The sequence below is a fragment of the Eublepharis macularius genome, chromosome 5 (genome assembly GCF_028583425.1).
Source record: "Eublepharis macularius isolate TG4126 chromosome 5, MPM_Emac_v1.0, whole genome shotgun sequence".
Lineage (NCBI taxonomy): Eukaryota > Metazoa > Chordata > Lepidosauria > Squamata > Eublepharidae > Eublepharis > Eublepharis macularius.
The window spans coordinates 96565883-96581811 of NC_072794.1; the positions used below are offsets into that span (position 1 = coordinate 96565883).

At 37.4% G+C, this 15929-nt stretch overlaps 1 protein-coding gene across 1 annotated transcript in view; it reads right to left on the bottom strand.

Moving 5' to 3' along the window:
- MAST2 (microtubule associated serine/threonine kinase 2) overlaps positions 1-15929 on the bottom strand; it is a 422441-nt gene that overhangs the window by 148546 nt on the left and 257966 nt on the right. The window lies entirely within an intron of this gene.

The following is a 15929-nucleotide window of genomic DNA, read 5'->3' on the forward strand; positions in this document are numbered from 1 at the left end:
GGAGTTTATATTTCATTATTTTTATAGTTTCAGGCATCAATATTTATTCATATTCATTATATTTAAAATTATTTTCTGTTAAGTTAAAGGAATTTTGAAAATGATCAGTTAATTATAACCCAAATTTGCAAGGATGCAGCAATAAAAAACAAGCCCTTCATATGAACTATCAGAAAGTGCATGTTGCATCACACATTTCCCACCAGTGCTTATAGCCATTGTCAGCAGAAGTTACAAAGTGCATAAACGTAAATTATTTATTATCAACACTTGAATCCTATGAACGGGATCTTCGCTACATCTCCCTTCTCAATGTAGCCCTCATCAGCTCTTCTTCCTAAAAGCTACTCTTGAGAGCTGGAGAATCTTTACGACTGGTATGGAACTGCAAAATAACTTACATAAGGCTCTTGCTCCATTCACACAAAATTCATGCAATAATTGGGGAGGCAATTTCTGCCACACACACACACTCCGCCGCAGCTGCAGCAGCCATACTGGCTCCTGTGCCTTTCCTGAGTGCCAACTCACTATCCAGAGTGACAACTAATATCTACAGGTTAATGGCACAGCCATGGGCACACGCATGGCACCACAATATGCTAACATATTCATGGCGGACTTGGAGCAACGCTTCCTCAGCTCCCACCTACTGAAACCACTCCTATACTTAAGATTTTTGGATGACATCTTCATCATTTGGACCCATAGGAAGGAAGCCCTTGAGAGATTTCATCAGGACTTCAACAACTTTCACCCTGCTATCAACCTGAGCCTGGACCACTCTACACAACAGGTACACTTCCTGGACACCACTGTACAACTACATAATGGACGGAAAAATACTACCTTATACCCAAAACCCACCAACTGATACTCATATCTACATGCCACCAGCTACCACCCTAAACATACCGCTCAGTTGACTGTCTACAGCCTTACGTTACAATCGTATCTGCTCCAATGCTCTTGATCGGGATTCCCACTTAAGAGATTTACGACAAGCATTTTTGGGGCTACAGTACCCTCCAAATGAAATGAGGAAACAAATCGACAGGGCCAGACTAGTACCCAGAAACAGCCTACTCCAGGACAAACCTAAAGGAACTAACAACAGAACACCACTGGTTGTCACCTATAGTCCCCACCTCAAACCTATCCAACGTATCATCAGTGATCTACAACCCATCCTGGACAATGATGCCTCTCTCTCACAAGCCCTGGGTGGAAGACCTCTCCTTGCCTACAGACAGTCCCCCAACCTTAAATGACTTCTCACTTACAACCATGAATCAGCTAGCAGAGTCACCAACACAGGTACCAAACCCTGCAACAGTCCCAGATGCCAGCTCTGCCCTCATATTTACCCAGGAAATACAATTACAGGACCCAATGGCGTCAACTACACTATCTGCCCTCATGTGCCAACAATGTCCATCTGCTCTGTACATTGGACAAACCAGGCAACCTTTGTGCAAAAGAATAAATGGACACAAATCTGATATTAAAAATGGCAACATCCAGAAACCAGTGGGAGAACACTTCAGTCTACCAGGATATTCCATCAAGGATTTAAAGCTCACTGTAGTTCAGCAGAAGCCTTTCAAAAACAGAATCCAACGGGAAGCTGCTGAATTGGAATTCATATGCAAATTTGATTCATTCAGGCTGGGATTGAATAGAGACTATGAATGGTTATCTCATTATCAGAAGTAACTGATTTCATTATCAGAAGCCAACTGATCCCATTATCAGAAGCTACTGATTGCATCTACTCCCCCCTCCCCTCTCCACCTATATATCTGACCAGTTTCTTCTTACCCTTCATGCATCTGACAAAGAGAACTGTGATTCTCGAAAGCTTATGCTACAGTAAAGCTGGTTAGTCTTAAAGGTGCTACTGGCCTCTTTTCGATTTTGCTACTACAGACTAACACGGCTAACTCCTCTGGATCTACTATCCAGAGTGGCATTCACAGGACAGTCTTAAGGAGTTCATTCTTTTGGAGGAAGGTGGCAAAATTTCTTCTGTGATGAAATTAGGAAAAACATCCAGATACTATTCCGTTTTCTGTAACCAATTAACAGTAATCTATAACAGTAATCAATGCTCAAAACTCTTGGTCAGGTGAAACATCAGTATTTACCTCAGCCTGCACTCTTTCTGAAAATTTCAGCAATTTTCCTAGATAGAGAAAAATCATGATTTTTAGGTAGGTAGCTGTGTTGGTCTGCAGTAGAACAGCAGGATTTAAATCCAGTGGCACCTTAAAGACCAACAAGATTTTTAAGATAGGTTTTTGAGAATCAAAGCTTCTTCTTTAGATACAGGGAGGGCTGAGATCACTGAGCCTTTATATCCCAGTCAGGCGATGGGTGGGCTAAAGCAAAGAAGGAAGTCAAGATATAAAGTCATCTTCTTAATTACTGTTTTCATGATCAAAGTCATAAAAAGCGAGCCATTACCTACTAAAAGGGAAACCTACAGTTTACTGCCAGAGTTACAAAGTGATTCTGCTATAGCAGCCAAAAATTTAGTTACAAACAGTTACTTATTTTTAATAACCCATCTCTCAGTATGAGGGCCATCAGTCTTTGAATGGTTTTTAATGATTTTTTAATCCATATATAAGTTGTCATTTTGTCCCGTTACTTTTATTCCCAAATATTGAACTGGTTTTCTGGTAAAAACATGATCTGTTAATTTTCCTATCTCTTCTTGTTCTTCTCTGGTAGTCGATAAGCTTTCAAATTCAATTTGTTTGCAGAATATTGTCCAAATCTTGACATTTGCTCCATTACATATTTCAGGGAAACATTTATTTTTACCAATATTACATCATCATCCACATAGCTTTTCATTTTGTATTCATCTTTACTCTCTTTTATTACAACAATTCTTTTATCTTGTCTGATTTTCTCAGCCAAGACTTCCAAAACGATAATAAATAATAGTGGAGATATTAGACATTCCTGTTGAGTTCCTTTAGCTATTTCTATTTTGTCTGTCAACAAGCCATTTACTAAGCTTGCTGGCCAATGTAAATACTTCACATCCAATTCAAAAATTCAGTTCCTCACTTCTTATTTTGTAATACTATCATCAAAAACTTCCAAGACACGTTATCAAAAGCTTTCTCTGCAACCAAAAACATTAATGCTGTTTTTTCTCTTTTCCTTCTTGAATATTCAATTCCATCAACTAAATATCTGTTACTATCTCTCATATGTCTCCTAGGGACAAATCCTGTTTGATCTTCATATATTAAATCTGTAATACATTCTGCCATTATTGTTGTAAATATTTATAATATAATAATAATATGTTTCTTGCTTTTCCGGCCGAGGCCATAAGCCATACAAACACCAACAAAATATGAACTGTACACTTGAACATACCCAATTCACATAGACATAACTCATCATTATCACTTTAAACTATCTAAACTCATGAAAATCTTGTTTCTTTATTGTAAATATTTTATAATCTACATTCAATAAATTGGCCTATATCATTGCCATAATAATGTATCATTCCCTTATTTATTTATTAGTTATATTCACCTCTTGCCACATTGTTGGTGTTTTCTTTCCATCGTGTATCTCACTCATTATCTTTTGTAAAGGTATTGTTATTATGACTTCTAAATATTTATAATATATTGCCGTTAGTCCAACTGGTCCAGCTGCCTTACTTACAGTTTCTTGATGGCTGAATTGATCTCTTGTATTGTTATTGCTTGATTCAAAATTCTTTTTTGTTCTATTATAAATTCTTTAATTGGTACGTGGATAGGTATTTCTCCATTTCTACCTCATTTATTAATTTTTGTTTACAAAGATCTGGAAAAAACACTTTTATTTGCTCCTTCATTTCTTGTTCCACATAAACTACTTGATTTACTTTCCTAATTCCAGAAATTCTTTTTTTCTGACCCTTTTTTCTTAAACAATATGCCAAACATCTCCCAGGTTTGTTTGCCCCTTCAGATTGCCTTTGCTTTAAATATTTCCTGGATTTTTCCCGGATTTCTTGTTTCCAATAAATTCAATTGTTTTTTTAATTGCTTCATTTCTTTCCTTTTTCTCTTGTCACCAGTACTTTTGTTCTTGTTCAAGTATCTTGAATTTGTTTGTAATATTCTTCATATTTTCTTGCCTTTATTTTTTCTTTTGTACAGCTATTGACAATAATGTTCCTCGTATATAAGCCTTGCTAGCTTCACATATTGTTGTCAAATTGACATCACTTGTGCTATTTAACATGAAATATTCTGTCAATTCTTTCTTAATATTTTTATACTACCTCCTCTTGTAACAATAAATTATCATTTAATCCCCATTTTCTTTCTTAAATTCATTCTGTCAGATTAGCTCTATCGGGTTATGATCCGCCAAAGTCTTTGGAAGAATATCTTATTTTCCAACTTTTGTAATTAAACTTTTAGGTATCCCACACATCTATATTAGCCTACGATTGGCATCTATACAAAAAATACATGTAGTCTCTTTCTTTGGATTGCAGTCGTTTCCAGACATCTTCAAGTTCTAAAATACGCATATAATTGAAAACACATTTGGGAAGTTTCGTTCCCAAATTTTTAGATCTATTTTAGAATCTAGCACCCCATTCATATCTCCAAAAATTAAAATTTCTCCTTATTGAAAAAATTAATTTTTCGCATTATTGGGTGCATTTATTGACAACAATGTCCATACTTGTCCTTCTGGTAATCTAGTCTTTAAAATCAAATATCTTCCCTCATGATCCTTTCAAGAAGTACCAAACTTTGATTATTAATATATATTGCCACGTCTTTTTTTCTTCATTTGTGATGATGCTGAATACACCTTGCCCAATTTTCTACAATTTAACAAACATTCATGATCTTTTTAAATACGGATCTTTTGAATACATACAATGTCTGCTTTCAATTTCCTTAATTGATTAAAGTTTCTAGATCTTTTAGAGGGCAAATTTAACCTATTCAAATTCAAAGAAATTATTTAAAGCCCATTCATTTTTCTTTCTTTTTTTGCTCTTTTTCTCTTCTCTCTTTCTCATTGCTTCTTCCTTTACTACGGGAGACTGACCTGCAACTTCTGAACTCAAACTTTGAGCAGTGTTTCCAGCTCTAGTAAGAGTGCTTCTGCTTGCTTGCCTGTTTCTCTTACCCTGTGTCAAAACCATTTCTAGGGCAAAAGGAATTTTCCAATATCTGAATCTCTTTTCCTTCAATCTTCAACGGTTCTTTTATGTTGTAGTCAAATTCTATCATTCAATTTTTTGTGAATAAAGGTAACTAATATATCCTGAGGTAACATGTTCTGATGTACATGCTGAGAATTGATTCTGAAGTTTTGCTCTATTTCTGGAAAGTCACCTTGCACTTTCACATATTTTTAAATTAACTTTTGGAATCTGTTCTCTAAATCCAATTTGTCCAATGTTTCTGGAATTCCACAGATCCTTATATTATTACTCCTATATTTCACTTCTAATATTTCTATTGTCTGATCTGCTTCTGTCAAGGAGTGTTATGACCCTTTACTTTCTCTAGGGTAGATTTTGCCTTTAATCTTTCCCTTACACCCTCTGGGTAGTTTGCTGCCACCAGGAATATTATATTCCAAGATATTTTATTTAAGTTTTCCCTTTTGTAATGTGCCTCAGCGTCAGGCTCCTTCGTGGTTCTATGTGGCCCTGAGGATAGGAATGGGATATAGCAATGACAGCTACTCTGGGATATAACAAAAGAAAATAAACTTTTATTTTGTCAAGAAGCGTATCGGTTTCATAAAAGTAGATCGCAGTTCTTAAAGTTACTTCATTTAAACTCATTCATACAGATCTCTTCTAAGGCTTCATACACAGTTAGCCTCTTTCTCTAACTCAGTATTTCTCACAGACGTACTTAAAGTTACTCAGACAGCACACAGCTAGCCTACTTTCTTCTGACTCAATATTTCTCTCACAGAAATGCTTAAAGCTCCTCAGGCAGCACACAGCTAGCCTATCTTTCTCTAACTCTTATTCACAGAAATGTTAAACCTGCTCAGGCAGCACACAGCTGGCCCCTCTTTCCCTGACTGAGTGTTCTTTCACAAACATGCTCAGTTCAGGTTCCATACAGGTAATATCTCTCTCATAAATACTTCAACATGCTCAGGCAGCACACAGCTAGCCTGCTTTCTTCTGACAAACCTTTGCTCGCCGCACTCAATCTAAACTGCATTCACTCCACCCACACTCTCAGTCATCAACCAATCATATCACTCACTCATCCCTCTCTTTCGCCCCCACTCTTCACCTAGCTCAAACCAAGCATTTAAAGATACATGCACCCATTTACTTAAAATCATTACAAGGAGCTTGCTTGCAATTCTTGCATTAATTCGATTTTGCCTGTGTCCCTCTGAGTTACTTCTGTTGCATGGTATTTTCTTGGATAGATTGCTTATTTTCTTGAATTTTTGATTTATTTCTTGTAATCCAGAAGATCATTCAGTCCTTAGCTTTTGTATATCTTCCTTTATTCCAATATAGGTGCCTTCTGTAGTCTGATCTAATTGATGTAAATGGGTTAAGACGTTTTTGTTGTACTGTCTGATTTCCTCGACACCTTCCTGGGCTTTTTTATCAGTTTGTTGCAATTGAGTTAAAATGTTTTTGTTCTCCTGTTTCAGTTCTGAGAACAAGGATTTAAATTGTTTTAAAACATCTGACATTCTTTTCTCCTAGATTATATCTATGTCATCTTCTGAGCCAGTTTTGGGTAGTGGTTAAGAGCACGGGACTCTAATCTGGAGAACCAGGTGTAATTCCCCACTCCTCCACTTGAAGTCAGCTGGATGACCTTGGGTTAGTCATAGGTTCTAGCTCTCTCAGACCCACCCACCTCACAGGGCGTTTGTTGTTGTGGGGATAATAATGACATACTTTGTAAACCACTCTGAGTGGGAGTTCCACGCATGCGCTAAATCAAGCCAGTAGCTCTACTCCGACATCTCCTCTGAACTAAAGATTTATAGCTCAAAAGAATGTAAATAGGGCAATTCCAGCAAGCTAAAACAAGATAAGAGTGGAAGGAGAGTCAAAAGTGATTAATCTTCGAGCCTGAAATTCGGTAAGATGGTTTTATTTACAACCCTCCTGTGAGGAAACGCCCGGAAGCTGCAAATAGCTTTATCATACCCTCCTAATTCGCCAGTAGAGATGGCAAAAAACATCAGGGAACTCTTGGAGCAAATAACTACCCTCCAGAACACAGTGTTAGAATTCCAAAGTAAATTAAGTGAAGAAATTAAGTCTATTAAAGAAGATGTGGCGAAAATAGGAAAGGAAATAGCAGGAATTAAGCAAACAGCTCTCTCTGCAAAAGGACTTGCTATGGAGAATGAGCAGAGGATTGCTCAATTAAACCGGCAGATTAATGAACTGTCTGACCATAACAGAAGGGCTAATTTAATATTGGCAGGGATTTCTGAAGAGATCTCTGCCAAAAGCTTAGAAGAAACACTCAGAGAATGGCTTGTAGAAAATGGAGTAAAAGTTAAACCCGAGGATATAGAAAGAGCACATCATTTGCAAAGAGGAGGGAGGGGAGGTGCCCCTTGCGACGTTATCATCTAATTTTCAAGAGAAAAACTACAACAACAAATATATAAAGAACTAAGAAAGAATAAGGACATGAATTTCAGAGGGAGAAGAGTCTGGGCGAGACAGGACTTTTGCCAGGGGACGCTTAAGGAAAAGAGCTTAATGGGACCCTATGTCCAAAAGCTACATGCAAATAATGTAAAGTTTACATGGGGATATCCATCCTCAATAATTATATTTAAGGAGGGAAGAAGACTCATGGCACGAAATACTAATGAAGCGAAGAAATTAATTAACCAGCTGGGAAATGAAACAGAAGATTTCAGAGAGCAAGAAATGGAGGAAGAGGCAGCAAAAGAAGAAGGAGAAGCCTATGAGGACCCGGGTAAAGGAGGATCAGCAAGGGGCGAAAAAGGCCCAGGACGAACTCACAAGATGGATCTGCCTAAAAGGGAAGTATACAAGAGTTTATTGAGCTAACGATTCATTTTTAAGAGTATAAAGGAGAGGGAGGAGATGTGTGTTACTCTATGAGGTGGAGAGAGGGGAAGATTCACTCTTCCCAAAAGACTTCTCAACCACAGGGATGGAAGGGGAAAGGGAGGGACTGGTTAGCTAACTACACAAAATACCCACAGCCACGGAGCTTAAAGATCCAAAACCAGAAGGAGTATGGATAGAGTAATAAGGTTACTTTCACTGAATGTCAATGGTTTAACTTCAGACCTTAAGAGATATAGGATATCTAAACTGGCAAGAGACCAAAAGATTGATATACTATGCCTTTAGGAAACACATAAGGCAAAAAATGATAGAAAGCCACTCTTAAACGATCCAGCCTGGGAGGTATTAGTAGAAGCTAGGAATGACACCAAAATTAAAGGAGTAGCAGTCTTGATCCATAAGAAACATAAAGTGGAGGAAGTGGATAAAATAGTAGATAGAGAAGGTAGATACTTATTAGTTGTTGTGGGTTTTCCGGGCTGTATTGCCGTGGTCTTGGCATTGTAGTTCCTGACGTTTCGCCATCAAACCCAGGATGAATCAAACAACCAAGGAAAAACAGTCTCCTACAGGAAAAGTGTTTTTGCCATATATCAAAGGAATTACTGATCAGATGGGAAAGCTTATGAAAAAGCATAACCTTCAAGCAGTATTCAGACCCACCCGAAAAATACAACAGATGCTACGATCAGCAAAAGACAGTAGAGACCCCCTCACCTCTGCAGGAGTATACCGTATACCCTGCAGCTGTGGACAAGTTTACATCGGGACCACAAAGCGTAGCATCCAGACAAGAATAAAAGAACATGAAAGACACTGCAGACTTGGACAACCTGAAAAATCAGCAGGGGCTGAACATAGCCTAACTCAAACAGGGCACAGTATCTTATTCCAGGACACCAAAATACTGGACAACACTTCCAACTACTTTGTCAGACTGCACAGGGAAGCCATTGAAATTCACAAGCATAAGCAAAACTTCAACAGGAAAGAAGAAACCTTAAGAATGAACAGACCATGATTTCCAGTTCTGAAAAACACCAGGCTAACAAAACACTCTACACCCGACAATAGCCCAGCAGAGAAGATCAGCACATCAAGCACCAATCCATATGCAAAAGACCCTCCTCAGGATACAGTGAAGCCTCCCACCATTAGCATTCCACACCCTGGGAAACTCTTACAGGATGACTCAGCTCAACCCCACCCCTCCTGAGTAGATATAAATGACCTGCCAACATCTTTTCCACACTGTGACACTGAGAGATCTCTATCTTTTGGTGCTACACCTCTGAAGATGCCAGCCACAGCTGCTGGCGAAACGTCAGGAACTACAATGCCAAGACCACAGCAATACAGCCCGGAAAACCCACAACAACCATCGTTCTCCGGCTGTGAAAGCCTTTGACAATACATAGATACTTATTAATGAAATTTAAACTGGAAGGTATATGGTATACAATAGTAAATATCTATGCCCCCAACAAGGGGCAAAAGAAGTTTTTATGTAGAATATTCAAAAAAACCAAACAATTCTCAGCAGAGGAAATTATTATAACAGGGAATCTAAACTTAGACATTACAAAAGGTAAAATAATTAACTTAGGAGACTGGGGACTGGCAGAGGCGTATGAGCTTATGCGCTTGCAACCCAAACCCACCCATATATCCAGCAGGCACAAAACAGCATAATGTATAGATTACATAATCCTAGGGAATAGTAGCAATATGAACATAAAAGGGATTAAAACCCACCCAATCTGGATATCTGACCACGCTCCAATAAGTATTGAAATAGAAGTAGATCACCAACAAATAAAAAAATCTTGGAGGTACAACAATTTAATAATGGCTAAGGAAGAGGATAGACAATACATGAAAGAACAGATAAGGATGTTCTTTGAGGAAAATAGAGGATTGGTAACGACTAATATTTTATGGGATGCTGCAAAGGCGGTGATAAGGGGGTACTGCATAAAAAAGAAAAAACTTATAAAAAGAGAGTGGCACTCAAAAACACAACTCAAAATTCAGGAATAAGAGAGGCTACAAAGTAAACGAACGAATAAATATGGCCCCAGGCTACAGACACAAATTATGGAACTTAAAAAATAATTAGAAGCTTTAGACCTAGCAACACTATGGAAAAGGGAAGTTATGGTGAGGAATGAATTCCAAAGAAATAGCATTAATTCAGCAAAAAGGCTGGCTAACTATTTGAAAAATAGGAAGGAAAGACAAAGAGTTAAAAGTATAAAAGTTAACAGTAAAATAACACAAAACCCTAAAGAAATTACGGAGGCTTTTGAGTCTTTCTACAAAAATTTATATAAGAAGGAGGACATAGTAGAATTTGTAGAAGAAATCAATGCAGTAGCGAAGGAGACCGAGAAAGCTAAATTGGAAAAGGAAATTTCAATACAAGAGATAAAAGACGTAATAAAAGAATTAAAAAAAAGGTAAATCACCAGGCCTAGACGGGCTTACAGGGGAATTTTACAAGGAAATGGCAGAAATCCTAGCCCCAGAACGACAGAAGGTGTTCAATGAAGTCTTGAAGAGTAAGAAAGCTCCAGATTCATGGAGACAAACTGAGATAATAGTAATAGTAAAAAACCACAGAAAGACCCTGAAGAGGTAGGCTCATACAATCTCCTTAATCAAGACTATAAGATCTTCGCAAAAATACTGGCAAATAGACTAAAGAAGATTATTCCAAATGTAGTAAAAGAAGACCAGTATGGATTTGTAAAAGATAGGAATATAGCCTATCCTTTTAGAAATATAATTAACGTTTTATATCATGGCCAGCGAAAAAACTGGCCCTCCTAAAATTGGATGTATTTAAAGCCTTCGATACCCTTTCCCAAGAATATCTATGGCAAATTATGTGTAAGTATGGGATAGATAATAACTATCTAAAAGCAATTCAGGAAATATATAGAGAAGGAACAGCAGTGGTGAAGGTAAATAACGATCACTCACAAGCCTTTCAGATTCAGAGAGGAGTACGTCAGGGATGCCCACTCTCACCACTCTTATTTATTATGGCAATAGAACAGCTAGCAGAAAGGATAAAGAATAGTGTTAGGATAGAAGGATATAAGATGAAGAAAGAAGTAATGAAAATCAGTCTATTTGCTGACGACATTATAGTTATCATGACAAACCCTAAAGAAGGGATAAAAGAAATAAAGATTATATTAGAAGACTTTGAAGGGAGCTCGGGATTAAGAGTTCATATGACTAAATCGGAAATTATTTATCTTAATGTGAACAATGCTGAAAAGAAAGAGATAAATAAAATCACAAATATAGGGTTGGGAACTAAAAAATTTAAATATCTAGGAATAATTCTACAAAAGAACATTAACAGAATACTGGAGGACAATTATAACAAGATTTGGAGGAAGATAGAGAAGGATATGAAAAAGTGGAGAGACAAAACTTTAGGCATCTCCTCTAGAATTAGAAGTGTTAAAATGTTCTGGGTGCCTAAGTTAATGTATTTATTCCAGACGATACCTTTAGGACTTAGCACAAAAAAGATAGAAAACTGGAACAGAAGAATAAGACAGTAGATATTTGGCAGTAAAAAATGCAGGATTCAAAAAAGGTTGGTATACAGTCACAGAACAGAATTGGGCTGGGGAGCCCCAGATTTGAACAGTTATTATGAAGCCTTCCAATTAAAGTTTTTACTAGAGATAGGGGAAGGAAGAGATCAGAAATGGGTGAGATTTGAAAACGAGATTAACAACGACATAGGAAGTTTTGGTATTTTCTCAAAAGTTATAAATAAAGATTTAAAATCAACTATAGGGCCCAGGTGCTCAACATTAGAAGTATGGAGGAAATGGCAACCTTTATGGCTAAGGAGACCTTCAAGATGGGCACCGCTAGAGACTACGTACAATGAGACGAGAGAAACTAAATGGTGGGAAATTTTAAGAGGAAAAGGATATTATAGACTGGGAGATATGTATAGAGGAGGAACCCTAAAATCTCTACAGGATATAGTAGAAGAGATAGGCAAGAAATACTGGTTAAAAATAATAGGTCTCTATAGTAGGGTTAAAACGATCAATGGAAAAGAGGAAATATGGACAGATGAACAAATGGAAGAAATATATAAACAAATGCAAGTGTCAAAGCAAGGTTTAGCAGGAAGAATTTATAGGAGAATGATATTAAATAAAGATAAGACAATAGCATATTTACAAAAAATCTGGAGTAAGGAGGGTAAGATATCAGAAAAGACAGCAGGCAAAATCATGAAAGGTCTAGAGGAAATTAAAGTGATGAAATTAAAGTGATGAAACAATTTTTTTACAAAATGGTATAAAACACCAGCGCAATTAGCGAATATGATTTCGGGACTAAGCCCTATGTGTTGGCACTGTAGACAGTCTAAAGGGTAGTATTCCCACATGTGGTGGGAATGCCAAGAGGTCAAGGTTTTTTGGACAAAAATATTAAAAATTATAGGAAGGATATGCAAAGTATCCTTAACTATAGACTTTAACCTAATGGCAATGAGTATAACAGGGAACCTGACAGTAAATAAGGGGGACCAAGCCACTTTTAAGGCTATGCTATTAGCAAGCAAAGCAGTTATTGCGCTGGGTTGGAAGGATAAAAGTAAATGGACTGTAGAAATCTGGCACAACTATCTGTTTGAATTCACACAGTTGGATATCGTCGAGAGGATGCACCAGAAGACTACATGGCAAGAAAAGAACGAAGAAATAAGGAGTAGATGGAAGACCTACCTAGAGTGGATGTCAACGGAAGGAAGAAAAGACATTCGGCGGAAGATTCAGACTCTGTGCCCGTGGCTGGGGATAAAAGACTAGAAACTATAAGGGGCAGGGGAGGGGTGGGGGGGGAGGAAGGGGCAAAAATGGCAATGCGAAGCGAACGATATACGAATAATGTATGTTGCATATGCAACAGATACTAAAAACTCGAATAAAAAAGATATTTAAAAAAAACCCACTCTGAGTGGATGTTAAGTCATCAAATCAAATGCTGTTGTTGCTGCTGCTGTTAGCTCTGCCCTAGTTCTGCGGGTACTCTTAGCCATTTTCTTCAATTTGGCTAATTTTCTTCTTTTCTTAAACGCTCTGTACAACTTATCCATATAATAACAATTTAATATATTCAATAGTCAGTATTTTGAATAATAATATGGCAATATCAGCAAATAAAAATAAAGAGATACTATCTGGATCCTAATTTTAAACAGTTTTAATTTTAAACAGTCTCTATATTGTTAATACTATATAATGATTAATACTTCAGAATAGTGGATAAACACTAATATTTGTTATACATATCAATATTCAATAACTGGATATAAATTTAAAACTCATAATACCATAACCAAGTATAAAACTCATATAATTAGTTTAAATTTTCTTATTTTCATCCATAATTCTGTCCAGCTTCCAAAAAATAAAAAATAACTTCTTAACTCCTGAGTATTAAAAATCAATTCATTCTTCAACTGGTAGTTCCATTAATAAATTTTCAGCAATTAAAATAATTAGCAAGATCCAGTTAGTAAATTTTAAGGAGATAATATATCCAATCATCTATCGGTTGGCAGATAAAATTTCCAACAAAGGTTAAACATGCTGTAGCTAGTCTAAGGTATTGCTCTGGAAATGATTAAAAAACCCAAGATAAACAAAAATGTCAGTGAATATCCAATAATAGCATATGAAACAATAAGCAGTAAACACTAAATCTTTTGTAATCCAATACAAAGAAAAAGCTGAAAGTTTGGCCAATAAACAAAGTTACACAAAATTAATTGCAACATCTAGTTCCATCTTCATAAGAAAAACAAGAAGGCAAAAGACTGAAACAAATGAACATAATGTCCAATTTGGCAATTTTCCCAGGCAAGACTTGGACCTTATTTACAAATAATTTTTTTTTTTGTAGTCCTTTAATTGCCAAATACTTGCTCTAGTAATGGTGCCGTATTGTTATAATTAAAACTACATCATTTGGGCTCTGTAAGCTCTCATAGACACAACGCTCACAAAATAAAACACAGTATAGATAGCTTTAATGTAGAAAATCCAAATAATATTTTTAAAGTTGAATATCCAAGTAAAAATAGATAACTGTGTTTAATAAAGAGCTAAAGATCTTATTTGCCCTCCTTGGTTCAAAACATCAAAGAAGAAAAAGTAAATCACAGTCTAAGCTTTCTTAGAGAAAGAAGAGTCTAAATAGAGTCTAAATAAATTCCAACAAAAAATATAAACAAATATTCCAAGGGTTAACTTTCTAGCTCCCAGCTAGTCTATCTCCAGTTCTGCTTGTTGGTATTCATGTCCTTATTAGACAGAAGATCCTGGAGTCCTCTAATTAAAAAAGACCCAAGCCCTCTTATCTTCCCCTTTGAAACATCTGGAGCATGTCTTAATGAGCAAGAGATGGGCTGTTGTTTGCCAACCCTGCCAGGCTATCAAGCCCAGAATGCGGAGTGGCCATGAGAGCACAGAGGAATCATAAAATTACAGAAGCACAGAAGAGTTGGAAGGACCTCCAGGGTCATCTAGTCTAACTTCCTGCACAATGCCAGAAATTCACAACCACGCACTCCCCCCCACACACACACAATGATCCCTGCACCTCTAGGATCCCTAGCCAAACTGACCTGAGAAAATTGCTTCCTGACCCAAAGTGGCGACCAGCATTACCCTGGGTGTGTAAGAAGGGGCCACAAGAACTAAGGCCTGATGTAACCCTTCCTGCTCTACTTCTCATGATCTCCCTAGGTTCACAGAGTATGTGCTATCAAACAGTCACCATTAGGGGTGTACACCCGAAAAAGATTCGGGTTTCCAGCTTTGAGTTTACCCAAAGCAGGAAAAAAATCCTGAATAACCCTAAAACCAAAGCAGCAAGCCGCTTTGGGTTCACGTATTTAAGCTGCTTCGATACGCTCTGTAAATATTCAGAGTGCACCAAAGATCAAAGCAGCACTTCCTGCAGACTTTTTCATCCGATGGGAGGGGGGAAAGGGAGTTCCCTCTTTCTCCCTCCCATTGGGTGAAAAAGCCTGCAAGGAGTTTTGAAAACTCAAAGCAGCCCTGAAAAGAACTGATTTGAGCTTTTAAAACTTCCAGGCTGGCTTTTTCATCCAATGGAAGGGAGGAAGAGGGAACTCCCTCTTCCCCCCTCCCACAGGGTGAAAAAGCTGTGGTGGAGTTTTGAAAGCTCAAAGCAGTACTGAAAAATGCTGGTTTGAGCTTTCAAAGATTCCAGGTCGGCTTTTTCATCCAATGGGAGCGGAGAAGAGGGAACTCCCTTTTCCTCCCTCTAATTGGGTGAAAAAGAGGGCGGGGAGCTTTGAAAGCAGGAGCAGCAATTTTCTTGCCATTTGCCAATGGCAAGGAAAGTGATGCTGCTGCTGCTCTACACAAAGCTTCCTGAAGTGTTCCAAAATGCTTTGGAAAGCTTTACTTCGGGATTTCCTAATAGGCCCAGCAATGCTGGGGCCAATTCAGAAACCCCAAATTAAACAAATTGGGCCCAATTCGGGTTAAAAGCCCAAATTGGAAACCCGAAGTGCACACCCCTAGTCACCATGATGGAATCCAACTGCAATAGACATAGTTGTTCAGATTGAGAACAATCCTTAATGAGGCAAACTACCCAATTTGTAATGTCTGTGAGGTGATCTTCAGATCTTTTTGGGGCCCTTTAAATGACAAATATAAAACAGTCCTTTTGGAAACGTGCTATCCTATTCAAGTAGAAGCACACAGCACGTTTAACATCCAGTGTGTGCAAAAGTCTCTAT